The sequence below is a fragment of the Pituophis catenifer genome, unplaced genomic scaffold, assembly GCF_029215685.1.
Source record: "Pituophis catenifer annectens isolate HBS135680 unplaced genomic scaffold, rPitCat1.0.hap2 SCAF_17, whole genome shotgun sequence".
NCBI classification, from domain to species: Eukaryota; Metazoa; Chordata; class Lepidosauria; order Squamata; family Colubridae; genus Pituophis; species Pituophis catenifer.
In genome coordinates this window covers 11,536,318-11,560,561 of record NW_027256897.1, presented here as the reverse complement: position 1 = coordinate 11,560,561, position 24,244 = coordinate 11,536,318, and the positions used below count along the sequence as shown (strand labels likewise).

General features: G+C 50.2%; 1 pseudogene; it reads right to left on the bottom strand.

The window, feature by feature from the left end:
- Positions 1-24,244, bottom strand: part of LOC139325597 (uncharacterized) — a 200,237-nt pseudogene that overhangs the window by 25,645 nt on the left and 150,348 nt on the right.

Here is a 24,244-nt window from a genome sequence, read left to right as displayed (position 1 = left end):
TTGCCGGGTCCAGGGAAGGCTTCTTGAGGAGAGGCCTCACCACCGCCTCTTTCAAGGCGGCGGGAAAGTCACCCTCACTCAGCGAAGCGTTTATAATCCCCTGGAGCCAGCCTCGTGTCACTTCCCGGGAAGCCAGTACTAACCAGGAAGGACACGGGTCCAATAAACAAGTGGTCGCGTTCAGTCTACCCAGAATCCTGTCCACGTCCTCAGGGGTCACAGGATCAAACTCATCCCAGATAACATTCTCAAGACCTGCCCCTGTCTCTCCCCCTGAGACTACCCAGTCGGAGTCCAAATCTTCCCGAATCTGAGTGATTTTGTCATACAGATACTGAACAAAATCCTCGGCTCTACCCTCCAAGGGGTCCTCCCGCGCTTCCTGGTGGAGCAGGGAGCGGGTCACCCTAAAGAGGGCGGCCGGGCGATTATCTGATGACACAATAAGAGCAGCAAAATAACTACATTTCGCTGCTTTTATCGCCACTAAGTAATTCCTAATGTGGGATCTTACTAGTGTCCGGTCAGATTCAAGAAGACTGGCCCTCCAACTACTCTCTAGGCGTCTTTTCTGGCGCTTCAACTCCCTCAGCTCCTCGGTAAACCAAGGAGCCAATTGAGATCGGCGCCGGGTCAGAGGCCGCAAAGGCACGACCCGATCCAGAGCACCAGCAGCCGCCCTATCCCAGGCGGCCACCAGGTCTCCAGTCGAGGCGTGTGCCAGAACCTCAGGAAATGGCCCAATCTCCGTCTGGAATCTGTCAGGTTCCATCAGGCGCCTGGGGCGGAACCATCTGACCGGCTCCGCCTCCCTGCGGCGGGCTGCAGCGGTTCGAAAGTCGAGACGAAGGAGAGAGTGATCTGACCATGACAAGGGTTCAGTAACTATATCCCCTATATCAAGATCCCTCAACCACTGTCCAGAGACAAAAGCCAGATCCAGCGTGTTTCCCCGTGTGGGTAGGGCCATGAATTAACTGGGTCAGGTCCATAGCTGTCATGGAAGCCATGAACTCCCGAGCCATCTCTGACGTCTCACCCACGGACGGCAGGTTGAAATCCCCCATGACCATAAGCTTAGGGGTATCAACCGCCACCGCGGCGATGACGTTGAGTAGCTCGGGCAGGGCTGTTGCCACGTGGCAGGGAGCCAGGTACGTGATCAGCAAACCCATCTGAACCCCATGACCCCATTTCACAAAAAGGGATTCACAGCCGGCCGTCTGAGGAACAGTGGCCTCCCTCGGTCTCAGACCTTCTTTAATGATAACCGCTACCCCCCCCGCCCCTCCCCTGTGACCTCGGCTGATGGAATGCTTGGAAACCTGGCGGGCACATTTCAACGAGGGGAACCCCCCCTCCTGGCCCAACCAGGTCTCCGTAATACCTGCCAGGTCCGCACCCCCCTCCTGAACAAGATCACAGATGAGGGGGGCTTTATTTACTACGGACCTGGCATTGCATAGCATCAGCCGAAGGCCTGGGTCCTGAGGGTCTATGCAACCTGAGGAGCGAGTAGAGCCTTGGGGGCCGGAGCACGCCACCGCTCGTAGACAGCGAGTGCGCACTCCCCTAACACGATATGGCCCCCTGCTCCCGCCATATCTACCCCTCCCACCTACAGTACTGATGTTCAAAAAACTACCCGGACAAGCTCTAACCCCCCCCTCGATCCCGGGTCCCCCATCCCCCATGCCACGCTTCACTGCCAGACCCGACCCTCCCCCTTGTGGGTTATCCCCCATACCCACAGCCCGAATTCCAATCTGACCCTCCCCCTCCCTAGGACCCCTTAAAAATTTGACTAAAAATTTTGTTAGAAAACCCCTCAATCCCCTCGTTTTCACATGCCACCTCTCTGGGTCCCAAAACCCTTCCTTGAGGTGGGCCTTCGATAGTGAGGAGGGCCACATCTGCGAGAAGGGGGAACCTCGCAGCGCAAGAAGATCTGCAGTCGTATACATCTCCAAAATGCAGCGATGGAGGCCCAAAGCTCAGACAGGGGACTTCACAAAAGATGTAACACAGCCAATTGTTCATCGATGTGCTGTTGGTGTCTCAACTGTCCTCCCACAACAGCAGGAGGGTCCTAAATTATCTCCTCCAATGGGGGCGACCCATTATAAAGGCTGCTGCTCTGACTAAAGCTCTTTCCACACTCCAGGCACTTGTGAGGTTTTTCTCCTGTGTGGATTCTTTGATGTGTATAAAGGTTGCTGCTCTTACTGAAGCTCCTTCCACACTCCAGGCATTCGTATGGCTTCTCTCCCAAGTGGATCCTTTGATGTTGATCAAGATTTGATCTCTGATTGAAGCTCTTTCCACACTCAAGGCACTTATAAGGTTTTTCTCCTGAGTGGATCCTTTGATGTCTATTAAAGTTCCTCCTACAGTTGAAGCTCTTTCCACACTCCAGGCATTCAAATGGATTCTTTCTTGAGTGGATCCTTAGATGGTTTTCCAGATTTTCATTATTTTTGAAGCTATTCCAACATTCCGGGCACTGATATTCCTTTGCTTCCTGCTGGATCCTTCGGGGCTTTCGGGGTCTTCCGAAGGAGCCTTCGCCCTCCACGCCAATCTTGAGGTCTCCGCCCTTTTCCTCCTCCCCGCATCGCCCTCCAGGTAGCCACCTTTCCCGGGCTCCCCCTGGGCTCATCCCTCCTGCAGCCCTGGAGCCCCCCGGCCTTTCCCCGCCATCTCCTGGGGAAGCCGCGCCGGGACAGGGCAGGGCTGCTCCGCAGGGCCCGGTGTCCTCCTCCTCCTCCTCTCGGGCGGTGCCTCTTCCCTGCATCCACCGCCATCCTCCGTCCTCCTGCAGGGGAGAAAGAGAAGAGGGTTACGGCCGCGTCCCCTTCCCTCAGGGGAGGCCCAGGCCCAAAACCCCACCTCCCACCGGCCTCCCTCCCGGCGTCCCCCCGCCAGACGAGGCCTCGGGCGCCCCGGCCTCTCCTCCCCCCCAGGCCTCCCTTCTCCTGAGGACCCTCCCGGACTGCGACTCCCGGCGTCCCCTGTGTCCTACCTGCATCAGGACGCATGCGCAACCGAATCGAAAGTTTTCCCGTGGCCTCTGTAATTCCGAAAGTGTGGGCCAGCGCGGCCTTCCTCCCTTCCTTTCGGCCAGGCTCCGCCTCTTCCTCCTGGCACCGCCCCCTGTAACTCTGCTCTTTTGATCCGATTACGGAAGTCTGGATGAAAGCGGTTTGCCGCCACTCCGCGCTCATTTGCATCGGGACAGCTTCTACGCCATCCCATTGGCGGGTGCCGCGTAGCCACGCCCCGTGCTCGACTCTGCAGCGGCTGCCTTCCTGGCTTTCCTCCCTTCTGGATCCCTCCCCTCGCTTGGCTCCTCCCCTGCGCCGCTGGCCCCGCCCCTCCGCCCCCTCCGCCCCCTCCCAGCCGCCCGGCTTTTCGGAATGGGGGGGCGAATGGGGGATTCCCAAGGGGGCTGCAATGGAGGGGAATGGACGGAGGTTTCCCTCGCCGGCCTCGGCTTTCGTGTCCCGGAGCCCTTCCTGCCTCCCGGGAGCTGCTCCCTACCCCGCCCCTCTAAGCCTGCAGCCACCTGGGCATCTCCTGGTGGTCCCCTTTCCTCCTGGGGGGAGAAGGGGGGGGTGCAGCTGGGTCTCCCCCCCAGTCCAGGTGCTCCCTGGCATCAAGACCCGCTTCTCTCCCCACTGGAAGGAAGGGCGGAGGAGGTCGCTGTCTTTATTCCCAGCCTCAAAGAAGCCTTTGAATGTAGAGATCCTTCCCTGAATTATAATGATTGTGATTTGAATTTACTGGCCACCTGATCCCCGGAGACTCCTGGCACTTTGCAAATGTTTAAAAAACTTTTTTTGCTGTGGGACACCTGCATTGTGGGAGGGGGTGGCGGGACAAATCATTAAGGAAAGAAGATCAAATGATTTCAGAATACTATTTTGATAAACTGGGTAGTTTATCTCTTTATTTTCCTCCTGTGGAAATTCTTTCTGTTACGTCTTCAGCAAGTTGACGTATGGTTTTGCATGTTGCTACCCGTTCCTGATTGGTTGAAGCTTCCGGAGTTACTGAGCGGGAAGCTGCGCGACCTCCGATTGGTCGCTCTGTTCTGACAGCCGGCTATTTAAGCCGCTGTCAGCCAATATTGCACTGTTCTGTATTTCTGTTGTTACGAGTTGGTTGTTACTTAATAAAGGATCGTTCTAACACTCTCTAGCCCATGCCTTTGTTCTACGAATAGAGCACTGGCGACGAGGATGGGATCGGTGGTGTACTTCTGAGGTAAAATTGACTGTGGAAACCTCCGCCACCCCTTTTGAGCTACCATGTCTACTTTCTTACCGGCGTTCTCCCCTTTTGTCCCTGCCTCTGAGACTTGGGACACCTATATGGAGCGGTTTGAGTGCTTTTTACAAGCAAACGCTCTGACTGAACTTTCTTGCGCCCGCAAACGGGGTTATTTCCTCAGCTCCTGTGGGAGCGAGATTTTTGCCGCTGCTAGGGCTCTGGCGGCGCCTCAACAAGTTTTTGATATTCCTTGGGAGACTTTGGTGGAGAGATTAAAGAACCATTTCTCCCCTACCCCGTCTCGCATCGCGCGGCGCCATGCATTCTGGCAGCGCTCACAGACAGAGGGTGAATCCGTGAACGATTACATGGCTTCCTTGCGTTCAGCAGCTCTCCATTGTGAATTTCGTGACCACTTGGACGAGATGTTGTTAGACCAGCTGGTTTGCGGTATCAAGGACTTAAAGCTACAACGACGCCTTTTAGCTCGCTCTGAGCTGACCCTCCAAGTCGCCCTGGACGAGGCCAGGGCTGCCGAAATGTCCGGTTACTCAGCCGCTGAAATCCATCGTTACCAGACGCCCTCTCTAGCGAATCCTAAATCCCTGTCTGTACATTACGAGGACTCGGACCAGGGAGAGTCCTCCGACGAGGAACGGGAGGTGAGCCGCCTCAAGGCAACTCAGCGGAAGCGCGGCGGGTCCACCAAACCTTGTAAGTTCACGCAGGACACCTGTTTGGGCTGCGGCGGTAACCATCGCCGCACCGACTGTCGTTTCAAGACCATCGTGTGCCGCCGCTGCGGAAAGAGGGGCCATCTATCGAGGGTCTGCAGAGCACCAGCCCCAATGTCCGATGTTACCTCGGGGCCACCCCCGGAGCGCCGCCGTGGTCGGAAAGTGCCTGCTCACCGCGAGGATTGCCTCGCTGTCACCCGCTACGAGGACCTGCCTGACATCGCTGTGAGCAACGCCACTTCTTCAGCCTCTGCCAATAAGCTCTTCCTGACTGTGGGTTTGGAGGGGTCGGCCTGTAAAATGGAGGTGGACACCGGGTCCTCCAAGTCACTCATAGCGTGGGCGACCCTCTCTAAGCTATTGCCGGGGTTGTCCCGCCGCTGGCTCAAGCCGTGCCCCGTCCTCTTAAAGGACTACCAAGGAAAGGCTATTCCCACTCTGGGATATGATAATTTCATGGTGTCTTTCCGCTCGTTTTCTGGTAAATTGCCACTAATTGTGGTTAGAGACGCCCGCCCTACCCTCTTAGGACTAGATTGGTTTGCCGCTTTAAATTTGTCCATCTCTGGAGTGCATAGGGTAGTCCCAGATGTTCCATCTATTCTGGCCCGGGAATTCGCTGATGTGTTCTCAGACCAGTTGGGTAAATACACGGGTAGGCCAATATCATTTAATTTGGACCCTCAGGTGATGCCAGTCCGCCTCAAACCGAGGAGAGTGCCTCTAGCTTTGCGCCCGCGCGTTGACGCAGAGCTTGACAAATTAGTGGCTCAGGGCATACTAGTCCCCGTGGATCATTCAGCTTGGGAGACCCCTATAGTAATTCCGTTAAAGCAGGACGGCTCAATTAGAATTTGCGCCGACTATAAATGTTCCATAAACAGGGCGTTGCAGGCCAACCCGTACCCGGTGCCGGTGGTGCAGCACCTGCTGCACTCCCTGGGTCACGGCAAGGTATTTGCCAAATTGGACCTGGCCCAGGCTTATCAACAATTACCAGTTGATGAGCCGACGGCCATGGCCCAAACCATTGTCACTCATAGGGGTGCGTTTAAATGCACCCGGCTTCAGTTCGGAGTGAGTGTCGCCCCGGGAATATTCCAAAGCATCATGGAACGATTGCTTCAGAGAATTCCCGGGGTGGTACCCTATTTTGATGATGTCTTGGTCTCCGCTGGAGACCAAGCTGACCTCTTAAATAAGCTTCGGACCGTTTTTGGCCGTCTGCGCAGCGCCGGCCTCCGCCTTAAGAGATCTAAGTGCGCTATAGGAGTTCCCCAAGTGGAATTCTTGGGGTTCCTCATCGACGCTCGGGGAATCCACCCTACCCCCTCCAAGGTCGCAGCTATTAAAAACGCCCCCACGCCCACCTGCAAGGTGGAGCTACAGGCGTTCCTAGGGCTCCTCAATTTTTACTCCATTTTTTTGCCTCATAAGGCATCCCTTGCCGAGCCCCTCCACTGTCTCCTAGACGCTAAGTCGCCCTGGGGGTGGAGTCGCGCTGCTGCTACGTCATTCCAAGCTGTCAAAGACGCGCTGACGTCTGAGGCAGTTCTCGTCCAATATGACGAGAGCTTACCCTTGTCCTTGACTTGCGACGCCTCACCCTATGGCATTGGCGCCGTTTTGAGTCACGTCTTTCCTACAGGCCTCGAGGCGCCAATCGCCTTCTATTCCCGTACCTTTTCCACTCCAGAAAGGAACTATAGCCAATTGGATCGTGAAGCTCTGGCGGCTGTCGCCGGAGTCAAACGATTCCATCATTATCTTTATGGCCGTTCCTTTACCCTGGTCACCGACCACAAGCCCCTTCTGGGGTTGCTGGCCGGTGATCGGCAAACCCCGGTCATGATTTCGCCCCGCATGTCCCGCTGGGCGGAGTTTCTGGCCGGGTATTCCTATCACCTGATTTACCAGCCTGGCTCAGCCATCGCACATGCCGATGCTTTGAGCTGGTGCCCGGTGCCCGCCCCGGCCTCTGATCCGGCTCCCGCCTCATCAGTCCTCCTCGTTGAGGACTTCGATTTTCCCCTGACCGCTTCAGACATCAGCGCTGGGTCCTTGGCGGACCCGGCCATTTCCAAGGTTTTGGATTGGGTCCGCAGGGGATGGCCTAAGGGTCCCGCACCTGCAGAACTCATCCCTTTTTTCCGTCGGCAAAATGAGCTGTCCACCCAAAGGGGTTGTCTCCTTTGGGGAAATAGGGTCGTTGTCCCTGAGGGTTTGCGGCGCCCCGTTCTGGCCCACCTACACAACGCTCATCCGGGAATCGTCCGCATGAAGGGGCTGGGCCGCAGCTATGTATGGTGGCCCGGCATGGACGGTGATATTGAGCAGTGGGTGGCTACGTGCCCCCAATGCCAAGCATCCAGGCCTGTTTCCCCGGCAGCCCCCTCCAGGGAGTGGGAGGTTCCCCGGGCGCCATGGGCCCGAATCCATATGGATTTCGCTGGCCCCTTCCAGGGTCATACATTCTTGGTCGTCGTAGATGCCTACTCTAAATGGGTAGAATTAGCTCTTATGCATTCTACGACGACTGAAGCTGTCATCCGGGTGCTGGAAGGATTGTTCACGACGCATGGTCTACCCGATACCATAGTTAGCGATAATGGACCTCAGTTTACGTCAGCACAGTTCCAACAGTTTGTGGCTAAGCTGGGCATTCGCCATACGACGACGGCCCCTTTCCATCCGGCCGCGAATGGACGGGCGGAAAGGGCCGTGAGATCAGCTAAAGAGGCGCTTAGCCACCTGGGCACCACTAATTGGCATCAGAAAATCGCCCAATACTTATTAGCCCAGCACACAACACCGTGCCCAGATTCCAAAACGAGCCCGGCTGAAATGCTTATGGGCCGACGACTCCGGACAGTTCTTGACAGATTACACCCTGCCTACACACCTGAAATCACAAAGGGCTTTACGCCCCATTGCTGGGCATTCACGATTGGCGACCCTGTCTATGCACAAAACTTCGGGACTGACAATAAATGGGTGCCGGGCCACATATGCCAATTAACCGGACCCTACTCTTATAGGGTCCAGCTCGAAGATGGTCGCATCTGGAGGCGGCACGTGAACCAACTGCGGAGGAGGATACCTTTAACAACAGATCGTCCCTGTAAGCAGGCAACATCAGCGGGTGACGAGAGGCCACCGTGCATAACCAGCAATACCCCTTCACCTACTTCACCCGCTATCGGACTACAACCCGATGCGTTCTCGTCGGTCCACTCACCTGCTCAATTCGGGTCTCCCACGCCGGCTGTCGTGCCGCCCACTCTGCAATCGCAACCCAATGGTTCCCACGAGGACAGCGTTCCGGCTCCGCCTTCGCCAAAGGCCGGCCCAGAACTGCGGAGATCAGGGCGGAGCCGACGCCGGCCTACGTATTTAAAAGATTACGCATGCGCTGTACTGGTGGGAAGGGGTGTTACGTCTTCAGCAAGTTGACGTATGGTTTTGCATGTTGCTACCCGTTCCTGATTGGTTGAAGCTTCCGGAGTTACTGAGCGGGAAGCTGCGCGACCTCCGATTGGTCGCTCTGTTCTGACAGCCGGCTATTTAAGCCGCTGTCAGCCAATATTGCACTGTTCTGTATTTCTGTTGTTACGAGTTGGTTGTTACTTAATAAAGGATCGTTCTAACACTCTCTAGCCCATGCCTTTGTTCTACGAATAGAGCACTTTCCACGGTACCTGAGCATAATCATAATTTAGTCCACCTTCCTTGGTGCTTACCTGGGCCTCCTCCCTTCTCATTCTCGACCCTTCGACTCTCTTGCAATTGTTTTCCGACTTCCCCAGAAGCAAAGATCTTACCTGTCAGAAACCACTTAGCCAGGATGTTGGATCTTGCTTACAAGAAAAGCCCCAAAGCTACGCAGCTAGGAGATGAAAGTAGAAAGACACCCATCACCTGGGGTAGGCAACAGCTGGAGTGAGATTTAGCTAGTCCCATAGCAAGTGTCAAAGTTTGGGGTGGGGGTAATCCAGGCAACCGATCAGTATTAAAAGCATTATTAAGGGGAGGGCAAGGGGCTGTATGTGATTCACCTTTCAGCATAACAATTGCTGTAAAACTAATCAGGGCCTTGGCGGCTTTCAAAGCAGGGTCCTTCTATATTAGTAGTGAAAGGAAACAATAATAAGGATATAATAAATAATACTAGAATATGATATACTGTTATACTAGATTCTGTAACCATGAGGTTCCTGTAATACATATATGCCTCTGCATTTGGATCACATATATTCTGTAATGTCTGTAATGTCTCTGGTATTTGTCAAACATTTGTTCCTGCCATTTGATCTGAACCCATATCAATCTTCTTCCTGTTTTTCTTGGGCCATCTTCTTAGATGGTCCCTATCTCAGCCAATCTCTGGCTCAAGGAACAGCCTAACCCTCCTCCCACCAGCCTAGGAGCATGTATGGAAGGAGGGTCAGGAGCCTTATTTTCAAGGGAAGAATGAACCCAGGAGAGAAATTTCCAAGTGCATGGAAAGAACTGGGCAAAATGGAAATTGGTAAGTTTCCCCACCAGGCTCCAGTAGCAACCCCTGAATCTCAAGATCCAAGTGTTTATTCTTCTAAGAATATAGTAGATAACAGAAAAGCAGAAAAGCAATCTGAGATTTATTACTTAAGAACACGTACTCGTCACCTTCTCTACTATTTTCCCCTCTTTTCTGCAGTGTATAAATATACCTATTGGTCTGCAGCGGAGTCTCCCACCATTCTTTTGCAGGACAGCCAGCAAAGTGGATTATTTGCTTTGGGTTGTGAGTTTTGATTTACAGTGGGCAAAACAGCGCAGAATAGGACAATTCTTGGGACCAATATACCTCTATAGAATGCGTCCAAAATAGAGGACCCATATATTCCTTTGGGATCGAAATTTGGAAAGTTGTGCCTGTTTTAGTGTTGCACTGCTACCATGCAGCTGCGGTGAAAGTAAAAGAATTTCCAACACTTACAGAAAGTTTCTCGCCAGCTACTGGGAAACACTATGGGGAGGTATATAAGCCTAAATCCAATTGCTATTTTAGTGACACCATATCCATCACATGATTATATGAAATCTACCAGTGGAACAGCTTTCCTTCCAAAAATTGTAGGTGCTTTATCACTGGAGGCTTTTAAGAATAGACTGGACAGCCACTTCTTTCAAATTGCAGTGTTCTCCTGTTTAAGCAGGGGGTTGGACTAGAAGACCTCCAAGGTCCCTTCCAGCTCTGATTCTCTATCCTGACGATAGTGAAAAAAAGGAGCAGCAGTGACACGATAGCACTGTTCCAATACCTGAGGGGCTGCCACAAGGAAGAGGGGAGGGGTCAGCCTATTTTCCAAAGCACCAGAAGGGAAGACAAGAAATAATGGATGGAAAGTAACCAGGGAGACAAGTAGCCTGGAATTAAGGAGAAATTTCCTGACAGTGAGAAAAATTAAGCAGTGGAACGGCTTGTCTAGAGAAGTTGTTGTGCTCAATCACTAAAGTCTTTTCAAAAGAGATTGGGCAACCATTTGTCTGAAACGGTAGAGGATTTCCTGCCTGAGCAGAGGGGTGTGAATCAAAATCAAATTCGTATTTCTTCTCTCCTGTGTGGATGCTGATATGCCTTTGAAGATGTCCATTTCTTGTGAAGAATGTTTCCCATTCCGGGCACTGATATTCCTTTGCTTCCTCCTGGATCCTTCGGAGCTTTCGGGGACTTCCGAAGAAGCCTCCGTCCTCCAGGCCCATCTCGGGGTCTCCGCCTGTTTCCTCTTTCCCGCATCGCCCTCCAGGCAGCCGCCTTTCCCGGGCTCCCCCTGGGCTCATCCCTCCTGCAGCCCCAGAGCCCCCTGGCCTTTCCCCGCCGTCTCCAGGAAGGGCTGCTCCGCGGGGCCCGCTCTCCTCCTCCTCTCGGGCAACACTTCCTTTCTTCCTCCGCCGGGCTCCTCCATCCTCCTGCAGGAGAGAAAGAGAGGTGGGTCACGGCTCCATCCCCTTCCCCACACGGGAATAGAATAGAATAAGAGTCGGAAGGGACCTTGGAGGTCTCCTTGATTAGTTTCCACCCATTGCTTCTTGTCCTGCCCCCTTCAGGTGCTTTGGAGAATAGCTTGGCCCCCTCTTCTTTGTGGCAGCCCCTGAGATATTGAAACACTGCTATCCTGTCTCCCCTAGTCCTTCTTTTCATCAGACTAGACATACCCAGTTCCTGTAACCGTTCTTCATATGTTTTCGCCTCCAGTCCCCTCATCCTCTCTGTTGCTCTTCTCTACACTCTTTCTAGAGTCTCCACATCTTTTTTACATCATGGCGACCAAAACTGGATCCATTCTTCCAAGTGTGGCCTTTCCAAGGCATCATAAAGTGGTAGCAACACTTTGCATGATCTTGATTCTCTCCCTCTGTTGATGCAGCCCAGAACTGTGTTGGCTTTTTTGGCAGCTGCTGCACACGGCTGGCTCCTATTTAAGCGATTGTCCACTAGGACTCCAAGATCCCCCTCACAGTCACCACTATTGAGTGAGCTGCCACCTATACTCTCCCTGTGCATTTTGTTTTCCTTGCCTAAATGTAGAACCTCCTTTTTTTCTTTCAACCTTCAATTTCATTTTCTTAGATAGCGCCTAATCCTCCCCGGGTGGGCCCCCAGCTCTTGCGGACCCGAAAGAGCCAAACCTGCGTCATCCGGGCTCCTCTTATCGCCGATACAGGGAGTTCCTTCCTTGCCCATTTGGTTTCCGGAAGTGGAGGTTTAGTGCCCTTTTTGCCAGAGGCTCCTCCTCTTCCTTTGGAGGGATCGCCCCCCAGGAGTTTTCCTGCCTATCGCCGCCCTCTGCAGGGCAACCAATCGGCGTCCGCCTTTCTTCAAAGAACCAGAGTGCGCCTGCGCACTGCCCATGGTTGTTATGGTTCCACGCGGAGGTGGGCCGCTTAAATGTTGGGTCCGTTCAGCTTTCCCCCGCTCCCCGCATCCAGGCAAGCGAAGGTTGCGGGGCCCTTCTGTGGCTGCAACTTTCCCCCCCACTATCGGAGGTCTCCCCATAGGCAAGTTTCGGGGGGCGGCATGTTAGGAAATGGTTTTACCTACTTGTTGGGTTGGCAATATATAAACCATAGTTATAGCTTTAAGACTGCTGTATTGCTGTATTACATCCTACTGTGTCCTGATTGGTTAGCTCTGTAGCCAATGTCCTTAAGAGGGAGCCAGAAACCTAGTTGGTTTCTCTTTACACCCTTTGCTGATCTTTACTGCTTTTTCCTGTGTTTGCTACTGTTTGCAACTGTTAATGTGTATGACTACAACGACTGGTAAGAAGACTTTGATATTGGGCTATTCCTAGGATAGTATTGTTTTTGTTATGTAAATAGGTTTGTTTGGCGGGAAGTTCGAATTAACTGACCCTCAGCTGATTGGCTGACCACCAAAGCTGCAAGGTATATAAAGGGAGCTGGCTCCCCTGGTCAGTTGCTGGAGTCTCACCATATAATAAAGAGCTGTTTTCACTAACTACTCTGGCTTGCTGCGTCCTCATTCACCCCACATAACATTGGTGACGAGGGTGGGATTTTGAGGCCAGAAGCAGAGGAGAGCTGAAGCCACACTCGAGAGAAAGAGCTGAAGCCACGTTCAGAGAAGGGGACCGGAGACCGCATCCTGAACCCAGCCAGGCGAGCGAGCGGAACGCAGGAGAATCCCGAAACGATGTCTGCCTACACCCCGCCAGCGCCTTTCGACCCCAAGGAAGAGAAGTGGGGATCCTACATGTCCCGGTTCGAGTGCTTCATGGTGGCAAACGACATGCAAGGGCTACCGGACGTTCGGAAGAAAGCCCTGTTCCTGAGTCACTGCGGGCCAAGGGTCTTCGACACAGCTGAGGCATTGTCGGAGCCGAATTCGGTCCATAACATTTCCTGGTCGACGCTACAGACCCTGCTGAAAGACCACTATGCACCAACGCCATCGAAGTACGTCCAGCGCTACGATTTCCGGCAACGGCTACAGCAGGAGGGCGAATCGATCAGCGAGTACGTCGCCGCCCTGCGTAAGGCCGCAACCCAATGTGAGTACCGAGACCTGGATGAGATGCTCCTAGAGCAACTAATCTGCGGAGTGAGAGATAGCCGGCTCCAGAGAAGGCTGCTTGCGAGGTCAAACCTGACCCTACTCATCGCGCTAGACGAGGCCAGGGCGCAAGAGTCGTCGGTAAAGGCCGCCGAGAGATTAAAGAGCTCCCACCTAACCAAAACAACGCAGAAGACGGCGCCAGTGCATCGAGAGGCCGTAAGCACCGCGAGCGAGGGGGAATCTGAAGAAGAGGTCTACCGCACCGAGCAGACCCGCACAGCCCGGAGGGAGCCCAGAGACGGATGCGCCAGCTGCGGAGGGTCCCACTCACGACAAAACTGTAAGTTCAGGGACGCCGTTTGCTGTTCCTGTGAAAAGAGGGGCCACATCGCTAGAGTCTGCAGATCGAAGACACACCAGAGCTACAGACCACGTGGCCAAACTGCCCAATCTGAGATGGCGCCACACCGAAGGCCCAACAGGGATGGCGGAAACCGGAAGGGCGCAAAATTTGAAGACGCTGGGGCCTACACCATACGCATCGCACAGACCTGCACCTCGCCCGGAGAAAAGACCTACACCACGGTCGATATCGAGGGACGGGAGTGCCAGATGGAGATAGACACGGGATCACCAATATCCATCATGTCTTGGGAGAATCTGAAGAAAGTCATCCCCAGCGTACACAAGCGACAGCTCCAGCCGCAGCAACGCAGACTGAAGGATTACCAGGGGAACCGCATACCCGTCGAAGGCAGAGGCGAGTTCCAAGTCCAATACGGGGAGTTTACCGAGAAACTGCCCCTCACCATCGTCAGCGACAACCTCCCCAGCCTCCTGGGCATGGACTGGTTTAGGGCCCTAGGCATGGGATTCACCGGAGTAAGGAACGTTCGAAGCACCCTGAAGGAAGACCTGATGCAGGAGTTCCAGGACGTGTTCGACGAAAGGCTTGGCAAGTATGTGGGGACCCCAATTTCGTTTAATCTAGACCCCAATGTAGCACCCATCCGTTTAAAGCCTAGGCGGGTACCATTTGCCCTGAAGCCCAAAATAGACATTGAACTGGACAAATTAATCAAACAAGGGGTGCTCGTTCCAGTCAACCACGCCAAATGGGAGACCCCAATTGTTACACCGGTCAAGCCGGACGGGTCAGTGCGCATATGCGCTGATTATACATGCACAATTAATAAGGCCCTGCAGCAGAGCGCCTATCCAGTGCCCGTCGTTCACCACTTATTGCATTCCCTGGGCCCCAGCAAGATCTTCGCGAAACTCGATCTTGCGCAGGCGTACTAGCCGGTGCTGGTAGATGGCGCTACCGCAGAGGCACAGACTATCGTAACCCACAGAGGGGCCTTCAAGTGTACCCGTTTGCAATTCGGGGTAAGCGTGGCCCCCGGACTGTTTCAAAGTACCATGGAGCGGCTACTACAGGGGATCCCCGGGGTGGTGCCCTATTTCGATGACGTGCTCGTTACCGCCGACAATGAGCAATGACAATGAGCAGAAAGACTGAGGGAGGTATTAAGGAAATTCAGGGACGCAGGACTCAGAGTGAAACGCAACAAATGCATGATCGCAGTCCCCTCAGTTGAATTCTTAGGGTACAGGGTAGATGGCACCGGCATTCACCCCACAGAAAGCAAGATCAGGGCAATCCGAGAAGCACCCACCCCCAAAGACAAGGCAGAATTACAGGCCTTCCTGGGACTATTAAACTTTTACGCCATTTTTCTTAAAGACAAGGCAACAGTGGCAGAACCCCTACATAGACTGTTAACCAAAAAAGCCACTTGGAAATGGGGGAAGGCTGAAGACAGGGCATTCACCGGCATTAAAAAACTGCTATCAGCCGAGAGTTTTCTAATCCAGTACAACGCAACGCTTCCCCTTGTTCTAGCATGTGACGCGTCCCCGTTCGGGGTGGGAGCCGTCCTGAGCCACAGACTCCCGAATGGCCTAGAGGCGCCCATCGCATATTACTCCCGAACTCTATCAAGTGCCGAGCGAAATTATAGCCAGCTCGACAAGGAGGCCCTAGCCGCCGTTTCGGGAGTGAAGAAATTCCACGAGTACTTGTTCGGGAGGGACTTTGAGTTAATCACAGACCATCGCCCGCTCCTGGGTCTCCTCGCGGGAGATCGACCAACCCCGGCAGCACTTTCGCCCAGGATGACACGCTGGGCCATCTTCCTCGCAGCATACTCCTATCGCCTGGTACATCGACCAGGGGCGGACATGGGCAACACGGACGCACTCAGCCGATGCCCACTACCCGACGGTTTAGAAGACCCCACACCCAGCATCCCCATCCTGCTGATAGACGTTTTGGACTCTGGGCCCATCACATCAGCCGAGGTTGCGAGAGCCTCAACCAAAGACCACGTGATCTGGACAGTCGCAAGTTGGGTTATGAGGGGGTGGCCGGAAAGGATTGGGAGCGGGGAATTTAAACCATTCGTGGGAAAACGGGATGAGTTGACAATGCAAGGGGGTTGTTTACTATGGGGCGATCGGGTTGTTATTCCTTCACGTTTAAGGGAGAAAGTTTTAATGTTGTTGCATGAGGGGCACCCTGGGATTGTAAGAATGAAAGGGCTAGCCAGGAGCTATGTCTGGTGGCCCAGCATGGATGCAGACATTACCGAGTGGGTGGGGAGATGCCAGCCCTGCCAAGAGTCCAGATCAGACCCGCCAACGGCACCCGTGAGAGAGTGGGAAAGGCCCCAGGGACCCTGGTCCAGAATACATATTGACTTTGCAGGCCCGTTCCATGGGCAGACCTTCATGGTCGTCGTAGACGCATTCTCCAAATGGTTGGAGATCAAGCTAATGAAGGCCACTACCACCGACGCAACCATCAGAGAGCTAAGACAGTTATTCGCCACACATGGGTTACCGGACATCCTAGTGTCAGATAACGGGCCACAGTTCACCGCAACACAGTTCGAGGGTTACTTAGCGGGACTTGGGATCAGACATGTCCTTTCTGCCCCGTTTCACCCGGCTAGTAACGGACAGGCTGAGAGATTTGTTAGGTCAGCAAAGGAGGCCCTTTCACGCTTAAGCCCCGGGGACTGGCAGGAAAGGGTAGACAAGTTCTTAATAGCTCAGCACTCCACACCCTGTACGGCCAAGGGCCGAAGTCCGGCCGAACTATTAATGGGGCGGAAACTCCGGGGAATACTAGATAGACTCAACCCCAATTACTCCCCAGAGGTCTTCAAGAGGGGGGAGAGGAAACTTAGAGAGTTCACCATAGGAACACCGGTACACACTAGAAACTATGGACAGGGCCCACTCTGGGAGGCCGGAACAATCACAGAAATCACAGGCCCCAAGTCATACCGGGTAGACATGGGGGACGGGAGAGTTTGGCGCAGGCACATTGACCAATTAAGAAAACGAGTAACCACAGACACCGACAATACATTAGACGACCCCATCCCCGACCACGACTACCAACCAGAAGCACAAACCACTAGCCTGAGTAGAGCGGGGGACTTAGCTGAGGATTCTGGTATCCAGCGCCGCCCCGTCGAGGTAGTCCCAACAGCCGAAGAAGTCGCCGCCCACGAGGAGGTCCCGGAGGCCTCATTGGCGGAGCAGGGAGAAACAGAAAGTCCCTCCGACCTGCTCAACGCCGCCCCTCCGACTGAACTGCGCAGGTCAACTAGGACTCGCACACGCCCTAGTCACCTGAGAGACTATGTATGCAAATAACACCCCAAGTGACTTCTGGGAGGGGAGGAGTGTTATGTAAATAGGTTTGTTTGGCAGGAAGTTCGAATTAACTGACCCTCAGCTGATTGGCTGACCACCACAGCTGCAAGGTATATAAAGGGAGCTGGCTGCCCTGGTCAGTTGCTGGAGTCTCAGCATATAATAAAGAGCTGTTGTCACTAACTACTCTGGCTTGCTGTGTCCTCATTCACCCCACATAACAGTTTTACTATCTACTACTTTATTTGTGTATGACCTGAACTGTTTATTGGACTGTGCCTTATTACTATTTTCCTAAAAGTAAACACAACTCATAGTATCTGTGTGTTGGCTGTGTTTTATTCGTAACTACTCTCAATCGCTTTCATGTGCACACCCTTGCTACTCAAGGGTTGCTCTGCAAATTCCTCAACAGGGCACCCTTCCTTTGGAGGGAAAACCCCAAGGAGTCCTCCAGCCAATCGCTGCCGTCCCCAGAGCGACCAATCGGTGTCCTACATTTTCAGTCACCAAGAGTGCACCTGCGCAGTGCTGACTGCCTTTCTGTTCTTGCCAAGTGGTGAGACTGGGGGGGTCTCCCTTTGATCTTTGGGGTCCCGTCTTCTCCTCCTCCGATCCCTCCCCCGCATTCAGGCAGGCCAAAGTTGGGGAGCCCTCCTGGGTCTCTGACTTTCCCCCCATCCAGGGTCCCTCCCTGGGCAATGGGGGGGGGGAGATCTTGGGGGGGCACAATTTGACATCATTTTAAGGTTCTTCTTGTTTTGCACGAAAGACCTCAGGTGTTCTGATGCTGGAGGTGTTTTTAGAAGTTTCTAGGAAGTTCCCTTCTCAGCTAACAGAATAAGAACAACCGAGCTGGAAGGGACCTTGGAGGTCTTCTAGTCCAACCCCCTGCTCATGCAGGAGGCCTTATTCCAAAGGTGCTTTTTCAAGAAGCAACTGGGCTTCATTTTTCCTTGAAGACGTTTCACTTCTCATCCAAGAAGCTTCTTCAGTTCTTCAGAACCAAAGAAGCTTCTGGGATGAGAAGTGAAATGCCTTCAAAAGAAAAAAACAGAAAGTCCAGTTGCCTCCTGAACAAAGCACCTGTGGGACAACCCTGACCTGGATGACGGAGAATCTCTACAGACTTTGAGCGATGCAATTTGGGCTGAACCTCCTTTGCATGGTGTGGGGGTGTGAATGGATTTCCAGAGGAAAAAATTGCAGACTGCAAGAACCATTTGCACCACTCAGGTGACCCTGAGGAGACAGATAAACCTCCAGGAGATTCAACCACCCTCTCAAAGTTTGGGGATTGAGTGGAAATGTGAGTTGGAAACAGTTGTGGACAGTTGGACAGCTTTTCTCCCAGAATGGGCTTGTTTTGCCGGATTGTTTCAGGAAAATTTTTGACCTCTGTGGGTTCCAATTTGGGGGCTATTTTGGATTATTTTTAAAGCACTGTAGTGATAGTCCTTGACCTACAACTATTTGCTTAGTGACTTAGTGAAGTGCTTAGTGCTTCACTAGCAGCACTGAAAAAAGTGGCCTTGACCAGTTTTCACACTTACAACTGTTCCAGCATCCCCGTGGTCATGTGGTCAAAATCCAGGCGTTTAGTCACTGGCAAGTATTTCTGACGGCTGCGCTGTCCCAGGGTGACTTCATCAGCATTTGTAACCTTCCCAGCTGGTGTCCCACAAAGTCATTGGAGGATTCACATAACAACTTCACAACTCACTTCACAACTGTAGGATATGACCTGCCAATTATGGCAAAAAATGGGGTGCAGCAACTGTCAAGAACAGAAATTATTGTCTCAATTCTGATTGCAGATCTAGTTAGTACTACCTGTACAGTTTGGGGGCAATACATCCATCCGTCATGAATGAGCCTTGGTACTACAGTGGTTTAAAGCACCCTGTTATTAACACAGCTGCCTGCAATTTACTGCTGGTTCGAATCTCTCCAAGGCTCAAGGTTGACTCAGCCTTCCATCCTTTCTAAGGTAGGTTAAAGGAGAACCCAGTTTGTGGGGGCAATAAGCTGACTTTGTATAAATATACAAAAGTATGAAGGCTATTGCTTAACGCACTGTAAGCCGCCCTGAGTCTCCGGAGAAGGGCGGCATATAAATCAAATAAAAAAAAAAAAATCATAACCGCAAAATACATCCCAGAGACAGTAAGAAGATTAAGTCAGCCAGGCCCTCCCCCCCAGCTGCCTTGCCAGCCCCTCCACAGACCGTCATATAAATAGATGCCTCATACAATAAGAATTTAACATATACACTCCCTCCTCCCACTTTCTCCTCAAACCACTCCTTACCTCTGTTCCCGCCCCTTCAGTATAAAAGGGGCATCCCACTCTGATCCTGCACTCTTCCAGAAGTAACCTGTGAATAGAAAAGGACATGTCAATTAATAAAGACCTTTGGTTTAATTGAATAACAAATCTGTGTTTCTTATTGAGTCTGATCCTCGAAACTAGTCACAGTATGGTAGCAGAGGATGGTAAGGAATTAAATATGTCAAGGAAGAGACCAAACACCAGAGCGCATATCAAAGAGATGATGGCACATCGATCCCCAATTAACAGATCCTTGATGGAAACTGCAGAAGAATTTGAAGATCCCACAACAGACGAGGAAGGGGAGATCCATGAGCAAAGTGATCAAGAAATGGATGCACAAAGAAACAACAGCCTGAGACTGGACATCCTCAAACTGATAAGAATGCAGGGAGATGATGAAAGCCTTGTCGCAAACCTCAAAAACCTCATGCAAGACCGATAGGCAGCGAGAAAAGGCCACGATCCCAATCTAGAAGCCACAGACCACGAATCAGTAAGTGATCTGCCCCAAACCGAAATACTAACAAATGCAGAAAATAACGATCCCGTGCAAAATTCTGAATGGCAGCCATCTTTAATCAGCCAGCCCGCCAAAATGCCCAAGGAACAACCAATCAGAGGCCCCAATTCAAAATGGCCGGTGCGGGAAAACAATTCCTCTAACCGAAAAGAGAAAAATAAAAACTATTGGGATAACGATCCCAATTCAGATACTGAAACATCCCCAGATGATCAGCAAATAGAGGGAGCCATGAAAACCTCATTGCAGCCTTCGGCCCTAATCTGAAAATTTCTACAAGATCCCAAAGGACCTTAAAGAACAGTAATCAAAAGGAAAAACAACGACAAAATGATCGCCTGGGGAGTGAGAGACCTGCCACTGACACGCCTAAGACGATGACTTCGTGAATGCCGAGACCCCAAACACCGGAACTCAGAGGCTACTGCAAATACTCACCAACTCCGCAGACGTTTCCGAGGCCCCAAGATCTTCATCCGGATGGCAGCACGGCGAGAGAACAGCCTTTGGCCCACCGATGGACCCCAGATTGGAGCCAGAGGCTTGCATGCCCAAGAGAGACCACTACGGAGGAGCTGCAGCCCCAGGAACCTTCTCCGGCGACGCCAAAGCTGAAATGAGCTTCGCACATGCTCAGTACCACCTAGAAGAAAATAGAGACAGCAGAATGCAGAGAGAACCTTTAAAGCTACTTGCAAGTATCCCTATGCCTTTCTGTGAGTACCAGGACATTCAGCACTATGGACAGCCACCTGCTGTAAGTAACACACATAACAATGCAGGAATTTTACCAAATGACTTTCCTAAATTAAGAATGGATGGTGCTAACCTATTAGAATGGAGCCAGCAGCTCCAGGTTATTTTTCTAAAAGAAAATTTATTATTCTTTATTAACAATCCACCAAAAAAACCATGGACATTAGAAATAGACTGTTTACATCATAGGGCTTTTTATTCGTTAATTTCAAGCATCTCACCTACCATCTATCATAGCATCAAACACTATCTAACTGTGTCAGAAATTATACAAAGTATTTTCATCTATATAAATCCATTATATCTATCCAAAATTAGTTTCAAATTCACTTTCACTCATTTTTACATCTGCATAACAATTCTAAACTTATCTTTATTCTTCTTTACCTTATATCTTATACAAGTCATATCAAAATAATTTTTACAATATTCTAACCTTTTGTTAAGTGTTTACCTTACAATTTTATCACCATTTATTCTTAATTTCAATTCAATACCACTCCATTTTTATTATATTTTATAAAACAACATTTTATCTAATTTTAATCCTTTGACCCTTATCCTCAGTTTACCTTAGTTTTTTTTTTCTCCCGGTTTATATATTACACAGATTTCTCTCAAAGGCATATTTTATTTACTCCAATTTCTAATATATTTTCCACTATATCTCCCTCTAATATTTAACTATCTTCCAGCTTGTTCTATTTGATTAATTCTCAGCTTGATCCCCTCCCAAACACCAACTATTTAGTTGATTTTAGAATAGTTCCTCAATCTCCTCCAATTCTCCTCCTATTTGTTTGACTGTTTCCAGCATTTTGTGGGCTGATTTCCAGCATAGTCTCCTCCTTAACTCCCTCCATTGTTTGGCTGATTTCCAGCATAGTCTCCTCCAACTCTCCTCCTATTTGTTTGTCTGTTTCCAGCATTTTGAATTAATTTCCAACATATTTCCACCGAGTCTCAAACTCTTATCTAGTTGGTATCCATCCCACATATTTTAACTGTAATATAATTATCTGTTTTATATCATTTTTCCATCCTGCTCTTTCAATTTAAATCTCAGTATATTTCATAATAGTCATCATTTCCAACTTGTATTACCTTAATTCAAGACTAATCACTAGCATCTGTGTATCTTGTATTTTGTTCAATCAATCCTTATGCATCAGTTTAACATTTGTTTGCAAATTAAAATTAAAACATATTACATCAAACAGTACATTTTCTTAAAATTTTCCTGCCTCAAAATATATTCTTCTTTATTATTTTTATCCCCTTGATATCATCCACTATTTTAGTAGCCACCTCTTATTTTCTATTTTTATTATTTCACAACCCTTCCTATTTTTATCCAAAAATCATATATACCTAGGCTTTTAAACTTTATCATATATACATAGGCTTTTAAACTTTACATTTCAGTTAGTCACATTTAAATTTTTCCACTTTAATTCTTCCTTTTCTTCCTTTTCCTCTCTGTCCAAAGTGCTCTATTTCAAGGTTCATCAGTTCAAAGTAAAGAATTTCTGTATGTCCCTTTAAAACTTTTAAAATGTCTGATCCAAGCATAGTGCATCAGCTTCCTGTCTTTGTTAACTACGCCACACCTAGTTTTGTCAGTCTCCATTGTTAAAATCCAAAATGTTCTTTCTTTCTTCTTTCTTCTTTCTTCTTTCTTAAAATCATCTGGGACAGAGTAGGAATCTCCAAAATCCTTATATCCAATATTAATTTCAAGTAATCCAGGGTAAAAAGCCAATTAACATGTTTCTTTTCCACCCAGAAAGGGAAATCTCTTTAATCCACTTCTCTGTTTAATCACTGCAGACTCCATGGCTATTTTGTAGCCATCCATCTCTATCTTCATTAGCTTCATTTTCTTTTAGAGGCATTAATTCTCAGGAATATCCATTTCTCCTCTCCACTCCAGTTAAAGGCACAGTCAAATTTCAGAAATGTATTAATACCAAATCATCCAGTTTAAGTTTACTGCAACAAAATTCAATTTGGGTCTTTTACCCATTTTTTTTTCCTTTTCAATCTTTAAGCCCCGCAGTCCAATAGCCGCTTTTAATTTTGGGGTCTTATTTTCCAATAATTCCAAATAGGTACGTTATTGCCTGGCTTCTTGATTTTTGCTCTTTCTTCATCTTCTTCCTCCAGCACAATCCTTGTTCCCGGTTGCCGCAGTTTCAGGGCAGCCACCATGGCTGCCGTCCCGCTGCCGCCAGCGTGAAGGAGAAGCCTCCGGCCCCGAGGAACCCGCCCATTCCTCTCAGCCGCCCAAGGCATTCCTTCTTGTCCCCCTGTCCCTACAAGACAGGGGAGGTCCGCAGACCTATCGGCGGCAGCTTAGCAGAGGGGATTTGGCAGGGCTCAGCGGAGCTCGCCATTTCCCTGTCTATGTCTCCGCGGCGCAAACCGGAAGTCCAATGTGAAATTTGAGGTAAAATTGGTTTTTTCTTAAGTTTTGAATTTCTTTATCTTCTTCTTTTTTCTTTTCTTTTCTTTTTTTTGTTTATTTATAAAAGATGTAATGGAAATTTTGAATTGAGCTTGTGAAAGGAATGTAAGTGTGGTAACCATCTATGACCGGATCGAGATTTTTGCTCTTGAAAGTTATTTATTTATTTATTTATTTATTTATTTATTTATTTATTTATTTATTTATTTATTTATTTATTTATTTCTATACCGCCTTTCTCCCGTAGGACTCAAGGCGGTGTACAGTCAAGAAAAATATAGACACACAAACATCATAAAATTGCTAATTAAAATTATTACTTAGTTTGGTCAATTAAATAAAACCCAGAATTAGATAACATTTAAAAAATCCTTATAACTGCCCATCTTTCAGTCAACTCTGTGCAGCTCCCAAAAAGGGTTTTTTAAAAAGTATCCAACACATTAAAACATAAAAGAAAAACCATGAAAGAAAATCCTGGGGCCAATCCATGCCACCTTCTCCTTGTCTGATCTCCCAGCGCCTGGGGAAAAGCCAGGCGTTTTAAGGCTAAAAGGGTGGGGGCTTTTTAAGAATATGGCTCATATCTCACAAAGCTTCCTTGGCGTTAGAGAGTCCCTTGTAGGGGTTTCTGCTGGAAGACAAGGGAATCCAACTGAGAGCTTCAGATGCTTGGGGATGGTCTTAATAGGTCCCCACATTTGGGAAATCCACATAGATTATATCAAACAATGGCAGGGAGAAGCTCCTTTGCACCCCCAACAATAAAGGTCAAATGAGCCCTAGATTCAGCCACAGCACACTTGCTCCAATTAGGATCTGAGTGGGAGGAGCATTCAAAGGCAATTTATTAAGAGTATTGTAGCAAAGAGATTTCCCTCAATGAAAAGAAGGAATCCAGGACACAAAGAGCAGCTGATTCAGACTCAGGGTCTCCAAAGGTCCCACAATAGACCCAACTGGCTGCCCTTCATGGGCTCATATAAGGCTTCAACCCCTGACCTCCACCGGCCTCAATATGGGGGGGGAACCAGACCCCAAAGTTCAAAGGAAGCCCCCCCTCCCTCTTGTCCCACCTCCACCCCGGACCGTAATAACTTGCGGAACTGCGCAGGTGCCATCTGGCTTGTTGCAGGAAGAAGGACACAGATTGGTCGCGCTCGGGATGTTGCCGATTGGCGAATGGACTCCGAGGGGCGGATCCTCCAAAGGAAAAGGCAGAACTATTGGAGGAAAAAGGGCATGAAGCCTCCACTTCCGGAAACAAAACGGGCAATGAGGAAGCTGTCTGAATCATCGACAGAGGAGGCCGTTTGATGCAGGTTTGGTGCAGGGGATGCTGGGAATTGTAGTCCGGGAGAGTCTCT